Source organism: Bos taurus, chromosome 4 (assembly GCF_002263795.3).
Source record: "Bos taurus isolate L1 Dominette 01449 registration number 42190680 breed Hereford chromosome 4, ARS-UCD2.0, whole genome shotgun sequence".
In the NCBI taxonomy this organism is placed as follows: Eukaryota; Metazoa; Chordata; class Mammalia; order Artiodactyla; family Bovidae; genus Bos; species Bos taurus.
This window is the reverse complement of record NC_037331.1, coordinates 57205610-57219696: the sequence shown is the minus strand read 5'-3', so window position 1 is coordinate 57219696 and position 14087 is coordinate 57205610. Positions and strand designations below refer to the sequence as shown.

Below are 14087 nucleotides of genomic sequence, written 5' to 3'. Positions count from 1 at the left end.
GAGAACTGTTTTACTAATGAAAAGATTCTGAGACTAATTTAGAATAAAAGAGAAAAAATGCAGTTCTCTATGACTATATTTAAGGCACCTAAAGGAATGCAGGTTAAAAAATCGAGAATCATTGAAATACTAATATTTGTAATTTAGAATCTTATACAAAAAATACAAGAATTTCACCTGGAAAAAACTACCAAGATTTTTTAAGGCTTTAGTCATATTTACAAACAAAAATCCATAGTTCTACCCCCCAAAATGTATCTATGTACAAATAAAACATCCTGAAACTATTAAAAAAAATCACCAACAGGAATAAGCCTTACTTTCTACATGCAAATTTCTTATCTCTACAAGGCTTCCTTGTTAATTGCTACTTTAACTATTCAAAATCAATTGCTTAATTGTTCTTATAGAAGCTTCCTTCCTTTTACCAATATGTCACTGGCCTGTAATCATTTCTAGCACTGAAGTCATATCAACGTATTTGTTAATACTAGGCATTTGCTTTTGTGATAGCACTAACAGTATCTAATTAAATCCAAGCTGTTAATGCAATGCTTTAAAGTAATTGTTATGAATTCTTTAAAACAAAAGGACAAACTGTGTTAATTTTACCACAAACAAAATATGAAACTTGCTAATTCAGTGTGTTTCCCAAACACAAATTTTACAACCTGATGAATCACTATCACAGAGAGGCTGACATTAGAATTTATCAGCAAGGCACGCTCATACATCACAAGAGGTTTCAGCACCATGGACAGAGCTTTTTAAGAGCCAGGCTATTTATCAAAAACATAGGAGCTGAAATATGACCTAATAGGATGCAGGTACTGTATAGGTCAGCAAGAACTTGCTTAGGTGCCTTGTATATGTCTATCTGCATGAAGAACTATAACAAACATATGGGGAAGCTGAGAATCCATTTCAAGCTACATTTTTCTTAGAGAAATTGCAGTAAATACATACTCTGAATAGATACCTTACAGTGAGCACAGAAATGAAGTATTTCTGTTACAGGTGAATAAATACAGATGCTCAAAGCAAATCATGATCCTACTTCCTTGCTCAAATTTTAATCTAATATTCAGAAAATCAATTTTTTTCATTTGGTCTAAAATGTTTTATTTATCACATGTTGATATAGGAACTTAATTCTATTACTGCTCTTAATACACATACACACTAGCCTAACACCCTCCTCAGACTAGTTAACATCAAGATGTCTGTCTACTTACCATAAATTATTTCAAAGCACAGAAACATAGATAATTATCTTTCCCCTGTTCCCAACATACATTGATTGCCCAAGAAATATGAGGAAGTTAAATTCAAGAAGGTAAATCTACCACTGCCAAAATGGTTATGTATTTTATGAGGAAGACCAACTTACCCTATCCACTCTTATAAAATCTTATAACAGCTATGAATAGCATTTTCATAGGTTAGCCTTTTACATGAAAAATTAGAAGTGATAGGTGAGTAACCAATGAAGCAAACAAAACAACTAAAATTATATATCCCCTTTAAAAAATGTTCTCACAGCTATCACAAGTAGCTGAAAAGAATTCTCATTGTATATGTAACTATCAAGAATATCTTTAGGTTCACCACAATGCTGACTTTCTAGGAGATGGGGATTTACTAATAGTAATTATATTGTGGCTACATGTTCTTTGATTCATTCTCTTTCTGTATCGCTGTAAATTGCCAAAACAAATTCTAACAAATAAGTAAAACGTTTTTTTTCCCCAAAAAATATGATTATCACAGGCAATTTAGAATATCAAACACCCCAAATGGTCATTTGGGAATAAATCTAAACAGAAAGACTAAAATGATTTTCTCTTTAAATGTTAGTATTTTCACCCTTAGTCTTGCAGTCTAATCATTATAATATTATTTTACCCCAACAGATGAATTGCTAATTAGGCTGTTGCTTAGGAGCACGGCAGTATTATACTGGAAAGAAATAGCCATGAATCAAAATCAAAAACAGCCTAGAATCAAAATGCTATCATCAGTATCATGGAAGTCTGGAAAAAGAAAGAATCTGACTCTAATTTCAACACAATAGTGACCACTTTTCTGTGTTAATTTGAAAAGTGAGAACTTGATCTATTGTTAAGGCTGACCACCAAATTAATTTATATTATTTCTCTGAGGCAAGGGAAAAATAAAACACTGTTTATCCACAGAAATACAATGGAAAAATCTGAGTTAATTTTTATTGCCATGGTCCATATATCCACTAAAGTATCCAAAATTAAAATACAAATTTTAATTCCAATTAAAATATTAAATTATTAAAATACTTTAAATTCCAATAAGTATTAAAATACAAACTTTAAAGAATAGTCTATTAAAATATAGATTATTACCAAAATCTGGCCTAAACATTCCATTAATGATATAGCAAAGGTCCTCTTGAATTGACTAAGAAGCATTCAGCATTCCCAAGTGAGAAGACACTAAAATTTGGAACACATGAAAAGGATACATTTCCTTTTTATTCTTACTGAAAATAGACAAACCCATATAGACATGAATTTACTTACTCTAGTTCAGTTACACATACATCAGAGAACACTTAGCTTATCTTCAAAACAAGCCATATGGTCAATATCAAATAAGGGGTTAGGTATATCACAGATACATTGATATAGCTTTCTCTTAAAAGTAAAGTGAGGTATTTAAATAAGTAATGACTTAAGAACAAATTTATCACATATAACTTCAATATTAGTGTAATATGGTCCAGAATAACAAAGCATAAAAATATGAATTGTGGCTGACCTCAGCAAGGCTTTCAGAAGGATGAACTGTTACAGCATTTGAAGTTTTCATAGTGGTTAGTGTGTATATCTGGAGAAGGCAATGGCACCCCCTTTCCAGTACTCTTGCCTGGAAAATCCCATGGACGGAAGAGCCTGGTAGGCTGCAGTCCATGGGGTCACTATGAGTCGGACACGACTGAGCGACTTCCCTTTCACTTTTCTCTTTCCTGCATTGGAGAAGGAAATGGCAACCCACTCCAGTGTTCTTGCCTGGAGAATCCCAGGGACAGGGGAGCCTGGTGGGCTTCCGTCTATGGGATCGCACAGAGTCGGACATGACTGAAGCGACTTAGCAGCAGCAGCAACAGCAGTGTGTATATCTTTACTAATTCTGAGACATCTTCAAGAAGCTAATGGAATTCTGTGATCATTTTAAGAAAAATACAGCTTCTCACTAAAACATATGGTTCAGTGTCTGAAGGTATTGATTCAATGTTCGGTTGTGATATTCATTTACAGTGTTTACCAGCCTCTGGAACAAATAATGGAGTAAACCTTGGACATAAGTTGACACTCCTAATCCTAGAAGAGAGAGAATCAGACAGTAATAAAATAACCTCTCTGTCATCTGTGGTAACAGATTCAAGGTTGATAAAGACAAATAGTTCTTAAACCAACAGAGGTATCATTATTACAGGAATATGATCAAAGAGTTTACCTTACCTGCAGGTCAAGAAGCAATGGTTAGAACCGGACATGGAACAGACTGGACCAAATTGGAAAAGGAGTAAGTCAAGGTTGTACACTGTCACCGGGCTTATTTACCTTATACACAGAGTACATCATGTGAAATGCTTGGCCAGATGAACCACAAGCTGGAATCAAGATTGTCGGGAGAAATACCAATAACTCAGATATGCAGATGATACCACCCTTACGGCAGAAAGTGAAAAACTAAAGAGCCTCTTGATGAGAGTGAAAAGGCTGGCTTAAAACTGAACAGTCAAAAAATGAAGATCATGGCAACTGATCCAATCACTTCATGGAAAATAGATGGGGAAACAAGAGAAACAGTGACAGACTTTATTTTCTTGGGCTCAAAAATCACTGCAGATGGTGACTGCAGCCATGAAATTAAAAGATGTTTGATCCTTGGAAGAAAAGCTATGAGCAACCTAGACAGCAACTAAAAAGCAGAGACATTACTTAGCAAAGGTCCATATAGTCAAAATTATGGTTTTTCTAGTAGTCATGTATGGATGTAAGAGTTGGACCATAAAGTAAGCTGAGCACCAAATAATTGATGCTTTTGAACTGTAGCGTTGGAAAAGCCTTGAGAGTCCCTTTGACTGCAAGGAGATCCAACCAGTCCATCCTAAAGTAAATCAATCCTGAATATTCATTGGAAGGACTGATGCTGAAGCTGAAACTCCAATACTTTGGCCACCTGATGTGAAGAACTGACTCATTGGAAAAGACCCTGATGCTGGGAAAGATTGAAGGCAAGAGGAGAAGGGGATGACAGAGGTTGAGGTATGTGGTATCACCGATTGATGGACGTGAGTTTGAGCAAGTTCCAGGAGTTGGCGATGGACAGGAAAGCCTGACATGCTGCAGTCCATGGGATCGCAAAGAGTCAGACATGACTGAGTGATTGAACTGACTGATGTTCAAAGACACCAAAAGAGTTCTTCAGAAGAATACTATATAACACTGAAGTTCACTATCAAAACTGGGATTAAAGACAGATATCTCTGGTAAATAATGATTACAGGGAGGAGTCACATGTTTAAGAAAAGAAACAAAAATCATGTCTAGAAATAACTTTTTAAGGTTTCTGGAATTCCCATCCCTGTTTCTTAGGTAGCTGCCAAACAAACCAACATTCATATACTGATATGATTTTCATATTAAATTCCTTATTTTATTAGAGTTTAGAAAACATATTTATATATAAAATATATTAATTTATATGATTATGTGATTCTAACCAACCCAAACCTGTGAGTATAAAAGAAAGAACCCTTCAATAGAGAAAAGAATCCACCTGCAATGCGGGAGAACTGGGTTCAATCCCTGGGTTGGGAAAATCCCCTGGAGAAAGGAAAGGCTACCCACTCCAGTACTGTGGCCTGGAGAATCCTACGGACTGTATAGTCCATGGTGTCACAGAGTTGGACACGACTGAGCAACTTTCAACTTCACTCAATAGAGAAAAGATTAAACATAGAACAAAAATCATCTATTTCTTTCTCTATCAAAATCCTTATATGTATGCATTCATAGAGATTTATTAGGCTGCATTGAAAAATTCAGTTACATCAAAAACAACTGTGTCAGGGTAAGGGAAGTTAGGTTTTTCAAACAACGGATTATGTGCATCTCAGATCAGACTCAGGCCTGAAATCACAATGTGATGCTTGAGATATTTTCCTGGCTGATATAATGTATAGCAACTAATGGAAATATCATTAATAACGTCATTGCATTTGAACAGGTATACATTCATAGTTCCTTGAGTAGAAAGATAAAAACTGGAAAGGAATACCACTTACTGAATGGTGAATATGTACCAGACTAAAAATGTGCTATGGTCATAATAAATCCACTCTGGATCTAAAGGGGAAGTGGTGTGGGGAAAATGAACATTTACCATCTTTCTGTGTATCATGCATACTGACGGATGTACAGGCTCACTCTCCTGCTGTGTCTCCATATTTATGTTCCTCTGTCTCTGTCTCTCTCTCACACACACACATATTTACATTAATTCAATTTTCATGAAATACTTGTGGGTTCAGTGCTAACACTCCCGCTTTATAAATCATTCTCAGATAAGTAATTTTCTTTCCCAAGATAATAATGATATAGACCAGAAAAAAATAAACAAAAGATGCGATATCATGTGAAAGAGTAACAGTCAGATACTTTTCGGGCATGCCATAACTCACAAAAATAACTCAAAGGTGTTATTTTGAGGAGGGACTATATATCAATAGTACACCAGATTCATTAATTGTGCTTATCATCTAACTATCTCCATAAATATATTCATTTTAATATTCCTTGGAGAAGGCAATGGCACCCCACTCCAGTACTCTTGACTGGAAAATCCCATGGACAGAGGAGCCTGGTGGGCTGCAGTCCATGGGATCGCTAGGAGTCGGACACGACTGAGCAACTTCCCTTTCACTTTTCACTTTCATGCATTGGAGAAAGAAATGGCAACCCACTCCAGTGTTCTTGCCTGGAGAATCCCAGGGACGTGGGAATCTGATGGGCTTCTGTCTATGGGATCGCACAGAGTCGGACACGACTGAAGCGACTTAGCAGCAGTTCATATTCCTATCGCAGTTTTTGCATGAGCAATTGGTGTAAAGGGCTCCAATTTGCCAACTGTGTTACTGCTTGCCAAAGATAGACTGTGAGCACTGGTTTATCAACCACACATACACAAACAAAAACCCAAAGACCTGTATATATTCTTATAAATTAAACTATAAAATCAGCATATTCACTAAGTACTCACTGGCTGAAAGATACTTCTGTGGCTTTTGTTGTTGCTTATTTGTTGCGAAGTCATGTCCTACTCTTTTGTGACCCCATGAAGTACAGCCTGCCAGGCTCCCCGTCCATGGGATTTCCCAGACAAGAATACTAGAGTGTGTTGCCAATTTCTTCTCCAGGGGATCTTCCCGACCCTGGGATCAAACTCACATCTACTGCTTGGCAGGCGGAATATTTACCACTGAGCCACTTGCAAAGCCTGAAAGGTAAAGGACTTTCCTATAATTATTTCCATGCATCCATTTCATGATCCTATGTACAGTCCTCTTTTTCTATCCCATTACAGAAAAGCGCAGAATAGTCAGTTACCTGTGTTATCTGCTTTCTGACTCTAGCTTAGGTTTGTCATACATGATAACTCAGACGACACCACCCTTATGACAGAAAGTGGAGAAGAACTAAAGAGCCTCTTGATGAAATTGAAAGAGGAAAGTGAAAAAGTTGGCTTAAAGCTCGACATTCAGAAAACAAAGATCATGGCATCCGGTCCCATCACTTCATGGAAAGTAGATGGGGAAACAGTGGAAACAGTAGCTGACCTTATTTTGGGGGGCTCCAAAATCACTGCAGATGGTGACTGCAGCCATGAAATTAAAAGACGCTTACTCCTTGGAAGGAAAGTTATGACCAACCTAGATAGCAGAGACATTACTTTGCCAACAAAGGTCTGTCTAGTCAAGGCTATGGTTTTTCCAGTGGTCATGTATGGATGTGAGAGTTGGACTGTGAAGAAAGCTGAGCGCCGAAGAATTGATGCTTTTGAACTGTGGTGTTGAAGACTCTTGAGAGTCCCTTGGACTGCAAGGAGATCCAACCAGTCCATTCTGAAGGAGATCAGCCCTGAGCTTTTTGGAAGGAATGATGCTAAAGCTGAAACTCCAGTACTTTGGCCACCTCATGCAAAGAGTTGACTCATTGGAAGAGACCCTGATGCTGGGAGGGATTGGGGGCAGGAGGAGAAGGGGATGACAGAGGATGAGATGGCTGGATGGCATCACCGACTTGATGGACGTGAGTTTTGAGTGAACTCCAGGAGTTGGTGATGGACAGGGAGGCCTGGAGTGCTACAATTCATGGGGTTGCAACAAGTCAGATACAACTGAGCGACTGAACTGAACTGAACATAATTCTGACCCTGAAAGGAGGTACATATAGAATAAGGGGTAAATCTTTTCAACTTTCTGCCAACATCCCATCTTCATGTATATTGATGCCATAAACATCAGCAGCTTAGGGGCTGTAAGTAAATGGACTCTGACAGAGTTTAGTTTAGTTTTGCTGGACAACTTGTAGTCTATTACAAACCTCTGGTTCTGAGGAGTTCTAACTTATGAATTAGGATTTATGAATTGGTTCTGAGGAGTTCTAATAAAGAATTTGTTCTAGGGGATTAAAAACTACTTAACACAAATTAGGTAACATGGATTGTTTGTTGATAAATGGGGCAGCAAAAAATATTAAGCAAAAACTTGACACTATCAATTTTAACCATGAGATTAAAATCTTCGTATGTCCATTTATGAAGTGGATCTTCTGTATGTCCCAGTGGAAGAAATAAAGTGATTCATTAAAACAAGTGAACATTGTATAGATTAGTGAGCTTCTATGGAATTAAATTCGGATGCAGATTTTATATGTGGAGAAGTATCTCAGAAATTCAATGAGTACTAATTGTGCTTGCAAATATATCACAGTCATTATGCTGAACCACGTTCTCATTCTACAGATAATACTCCATTTTGATTTTCTTTTTTAATGAATCATTTTATGTAAGAACTCCTTTGCTACTATAACAATAGCAAACTTTCTATACAGAGAAGGTGTGGCCCATGTTTTCATTCATACATGAATCTTACCCATGCACTCTTCATTACTGAGGATCTGCTATGTGCCAGACATGGTATTAGCTACTAGTGATGCAATATTGCCTATGATAGACAAGTTCCCTGACATTATAAAACTTATAGCCTATAGGTTGGAGAAGGAAATGGCAACCCACTCCAGCATTCTTGCCTGGAGAATCCCAGGGACAGAGGAGACTAGTGGGCTGCCATCTATGGGGTCACACAGAGTCGTACACGACTGAAGCAACTTAGCAGCAGCCTATAGGTAGATACCAACAAATGAATCTGGTAATTGCAATACAGGTTAATAACATTATGATAGGCATGGGGATATCTTACACATACGTTGGGTATGAATTATTATAAAGAAGGCAAGAAAGGGTTCTAACAACTAAAACTGCCTTTACACAATCTCCCAATTAAAGAGTGGAGGAATGTTGGAAACAGGCCAGGGACAGTGTAAAGATCACAACAGGCTGAGGATTTTGAATAGCAACAGCATGCTAAGTAGCTGGGAGAAAGTTCTAAGAAGGAAAAAAAAGCTGGAGCTAGCTTCAAAAAGATAGATGAAGATATGGGTTAAAAAAAGAAATTAAACTTTATTTGGTACCAAACATGATGGAAACTAATATTCCGGGAAAAAGCTTTGGCCAAATTTAAAACACCGGAACTAATTTGTAAAGTTACAAATGTTAGTTTTGCATGTTTCACTACTCTCTCCCTCTATAACAAAGCCACAGTTTCTCATTCAATGCCTTTCTTAGTCCTCCATAGTTGGGATTACTGAGAAGACGTGGGAAATAAAAGAGAAAAGGAAACAGAGATACAGGAACATTCCCTGTACCACTCCTCAGTTATCCCTAATCTGAGACCATACATATACACACAGTGTCTCTCTCAAGACATAAGCACACACTCAGGCACACAGTATTCATGTTCAGAGTAAGTATAGTCCATTAGATGCAAGGTATCCTATTTTCAGATATTAAAAAAAAAATACACCTCTGAAATTAACAAAGGGTCAAAATGTTACTCCAGATCTCCACTGTTTCCCTAAAGAGCAAATAAATGAAAGACAGTTTTATACACAGAAACCCATGTAATGTAAAATTAGGGTTTATTTGTTTGAATTTAAGACCAATACAGTTCTATTTCCACTGTCAGTTGTATTTCTCAGAAATTTCACAGATATGTTACATAGAGTTTAATAAGAATAAAAACAGATGTAGGAACACCAGGAAATAACAGTGGTCTCAATTCAATGGATTATGTTTTCTACCATATCATTCATAGTTCTAACTGGATCTCATAGATATCACTTTCCTCAGATAACATAAAAAGGAATTACTCTCTTATATGTTTCCAGTTGAAACTGTGAATTCAAAATAACTTAAAGTAATAAAGAGCACTGTAGGTAGAAATACTGACCTACATGAATTGGACACTCATTCTACAACTGAGCACTCTTAAGGAGAAAATTTTATGAAGATCGTCTAATACAAGTCTCATCTATATTACTATAAAAGTGAACTATGTCAATAAATTAAAGTTCAACCTTGAAGATGTACTTAAAATTTAAGAGGAGGTAAACATTAATAGACATAGACATAATAAATATAAAATATATGCATTAGCATAAAATTTCAGAAATAGTTTTGCTATTAAACTTTCTCAAAAAGGTTTTGGGGAACTGTGATACAAATACTATTAAGTTTTCAATCCTTAAACATCTTTTGCTTGAAAACTTTGTTGGAAGTTTTTAACCTGAAAATGAGGGGAATATTCCAAATATAAAATAAAATGGGTAAAAACACATCTACCCTCCCATGATATGTTAAGTATTTCTGGGTATGCCCAGAAAGACTTCCACAACACTCTGAAGTGAGCTCCTAATTATGACGAGGACACCGACTCACCATGGTAAAGGTGTCTGTTTCATTTCACTCTGGTATGGTTAACAGAGAAGAGACATATAGCCTTTAAACAAAATGATAATAAGTGTAATGACAGAGTGATGTCTGTTTTGTTGATAAGAGTAAACGCTGCCCCAGTGCTAGCCTGTAGTACTCAGGCCAACTGTTTTTCAGTGGGAATGCTCGTGCTGGGTAACAATATGTATGTGGCTCAGCACAAACTCTCATCTCATTCTGGAAAAAATAAGTCAAGTTTTAGTTTCACTGAAATCAGAATGTATGAAATACTAGAAGCTTTATGAGATCAGTAGCCCCAGATGTTGGAACTGAAGTTACAATATTATATTTATGAAGATATCATAAACCTCTGATTACATATTTGTCAAGTACTTTTTAAGACATAAGATATTTTCATGTGTATTATGAATTATATGTATTATGTATATTCTAGCATTTGAATATATCATCCACAGCTACTCTGATGTTATAAAAATTATGCTAACCTACTTTGATAAATTATTGGTCCTAGCAATGGAGATATTAAATAAAATTATTATCAAACTTGCAAACCCATTGCATCTTTCCCCTGATCCAAACTGTTAAACACCTGTTAAACACGTGTGGGTGCCTTTCACAGTGGCAATGGGCTTATAAATAAATATTTTTGCTATAGTGGGAAAAGCCAACGCTATGATCTTTAAATAATCCGGTGTCAGAAAGGAGTTTTTATATTAAACCTCTCCTAAATATCTCCTTGATTTGAAATTCCAAACTTATCATAATGTCACATTATTCTTTAAAATATTTTAAACTACATAATTTTATATTATTTACCTTAATATGTTTTATTACTAAAGTATCATGTAGTTATTAGTTATTATATAAAATCAAAAAATTCAGAAAAGAGAGCCGCATATTCATGTCTCCCTCTTACAAAAACCTGTCATTCTATTTTTCATGAAGTTTATAGCATCTCTGACTCTACTATCTTGACTGTTAGTACAGACTAAAGGTGCCCAGACACGACTGAGCGACTTCACTTTTACTTTTCACTTTCATGCATTGGAGAAGGAAATGGCAACCCACTCCAGTGTTCTTGCCTGGAGAATACCAGGGACAGCAGAGCCCGGTGGGCTGCCATCTATGGGGTCGCACAGAGTCGGGACACGACTGAAGTGACTTAGCAGCAGCAGAGGTGCCCAGACTGGAAAAGTGCCATGAACAACCTCCAGTCTCAGGATGAAAGCTGACTTCACTGCTCATTCCATCATCTCCTCACCCAGCCCCCACATCTCCCAATGATATAATTGACAGATGTTACCATCCTCCCTATATCAGTCCCTATATAGCAGCCTATTACATTTTTGTCAAGCTTTAGGAGTAAAAAGTTTTTATGCTCATGTTCAACTGAGAATTCCCTTCTTTCTACTTTTTATCAGTTTTATTTTAGGAGGCAAAAAAGGAAAGAATTTAATATATGTATTACAGGGCAGCCCTGCAAAGCTGATCATGCTATCATGTCCTATGTGTTCTTTGCTCCACACTGAAGAAATCTGTGTCCTTAAAGCTATTCAGGTCACTCTATTATGGAGATGATACAAGTTATTAAAGTCTCTCTTAAAATATAGTACCAGAAACAGAACATGACCATCTAGATGTCCTAAGCTATCTTCATTTAGTTGGGGAGCAGTATTACTAAATTCCTGCATTCGTCTCAATTGAGAACAGTGCTAATTCTGTGTAGATAAGGGTCATCATTTCTGAAGCCAAGTCTGGTAGTTAGCAACACCACCAATACACCATCACCAGCATTTGGTAAATGCTAAACCTTAGCAGAGGTATAAACTAATGAATTCCTATGAGGAAGATATTATCAGCAGCCAAATTTTGTATATAGGTGGGGACATTCAGGCTTAGAAAATTTGACTTATCAAGTCTTTACTAGTAAGTTTCATTGGGCAGTGGTGTGAGGGATTCAGTCTCCATGTAAGAGCAAACTGACAGATTGTCAGCTTGGTATTCAAATCCTGAAAGATGATGCTGTGAAAGTGCTGCACTCAGTATGTCACCAAATTTGGAAAACTCAGTGGTGGCCACAGGACTGGAAAAGGTCAGTTTTCATTCCAATCCCAAAGAAAGGCAATGCCAAAGAATGCTCAAATTACCACACAACTGCACTCATCTCACACGCTAGTAAAGTAATGCTCAAAATTCTCCAAGCCAGGCTTCAGCAATACATGAACCGTGAACTTCCACATGTTCAAGCTGGTTTTAGAAAAGGCAGAGGAACCAGAGATCAAATTGCCAACATCCACTGGATCATCGAAAAAGCAAGAGAGTTCCAGAAAAACATCTATTTCTGTTTTATTGACTATGCCAAAGCCTTTGACTGTGTGGATCACAATCAACTGTGGAAAATTCTGAAAGAGATGGGAATACCAGACCACCTGACCTGCCTCTTGAGAAACCTATATGCAGGTCAGGAAGAAACAGTTAGAACTGGACATGGAACAACAGATTGGTTCCAAATAGGAAAGGAGTACATTGAGGCTGTGTATTGTCACCCTGTTTATTTAATGTCTATGTGGAGTACATCATGAGAAATGCTGGGCTGGAAGAAGCACAAGCTGGAATCAAGATTGCTGGGAGAAATATCAATAACCTCAGATATGCAGATGACACCACCCTTATGGCAGAAAGTGAAGAGGAACTAAAAACCTCTTGATGAAAGTGAAAAAGGAGACTGAAAAAGTTGGCTTAAAGCTCAACATTCAGAAAACGAAGATCATGGCATCCGGTCCCATCACTTCATGGCAAATAGACGGGGAAACAGTGGAAACAGTGTCAGACTTTATTTTTCTGGGCTCCAAAATCACTGCAGATGGTCACTGCAGCCATAAAATTAAAAGATGCTTACTCCTTGGAAGGAAAGTTATGATCAACCTAGATAGCATATTCAAAAGCAGAGACATTACTTTGCCAACAAAGGTCCATCTAGTCAAGGCTATGGTTTTTCCAGTGGTCATGTATGGATCTGAGAGTTGGACTGTGAAGAAAGCTGAGTGCCGAAGAATTGATGCTTTTTGAACTGTGGTGTTGGAGAAGACTCTTGAGAGTCCTTTGGACTGCAAGGAGATCCAACTAGTCCATCCTAAAGGAGATCAGTCCTGGGTGTTCATTGGAAGGACTGATGATGAAGCTGAAACTCCAATACTTTGGCCACCTCGTGTGAAGAGTTGACTCATTGGAAAAGATTCTGATGCTGGGAAGGTTTTGGGGCAGGAGGAGAAGGGGATGACAGAAGAGGAGATGGCTGGATTGCATCACTGACTCGATGGACATGAGTTTGGGTAAACTCCGGGAGTTGGTGATGGATAGGGAGGCCTGGCGTGCTGCGATTCATGGGGTCGCAGAGTTGGACACGACTGAGCGACTGAACTGGAATGAATGGTAAACTTTGGAATTTATCATATAAACTGATATCATCTCTTAGATAAGAGTCACAAAGGAGGTAGTAAAAGTAAGTATTATGATAACTTAATTAACATCAGCAATTATCATGTCAAGTTAAAAACAGTCACAACCTAAAAGTTGAGAGTTGTTTTATTCACTGGAATTTTTAGGACTTTAAGCCTGGGAGACAGCACCTCAAGTGACCCTGAGAGAACTTTTCTGAGGAGGTGGGGGAAGGGAGTCAAGTTATATAGAAGTTTGTAGCAAAGGGCAAGTAGTCTGAGTATCAAAAGTGTTTTGTGAATTAAAGAAAACCAGATATCCCAACTTAAGGAATTTAGCACTTTTCTATGTATAGGTAGCTGCAGAAGCCTAGGCTCACTGAAATTATGCCTTTCATATATTCCTTTCACATGTATCTCAGCTGTCTGGGGCCAGGATCTTGTGTTTTTCACTTCCTGTGTCCCTCAGTGCTCACCACGGGGAGTGGCTGCAGCCGGGTGACCGCCTCATCAGAGGTATTGTTCTCCATCATG

General features: G+C 37.5%; 1 protein-coding gene across 3 annotated transcripts in view; it reads right to left on the bottom strand.

Moving 5' to 3' along the window:
• The window catches only part of IMMP2L (inner mitochondrial membrane peptidase subunit 2), a 961484-nt gene that overhangs the window by 502998 nt on the left and 444399 nt on the right, over window positions 1-14087 (bottom strand). The gene's annotated exons all lie outside the window — the stretch shown is intronic.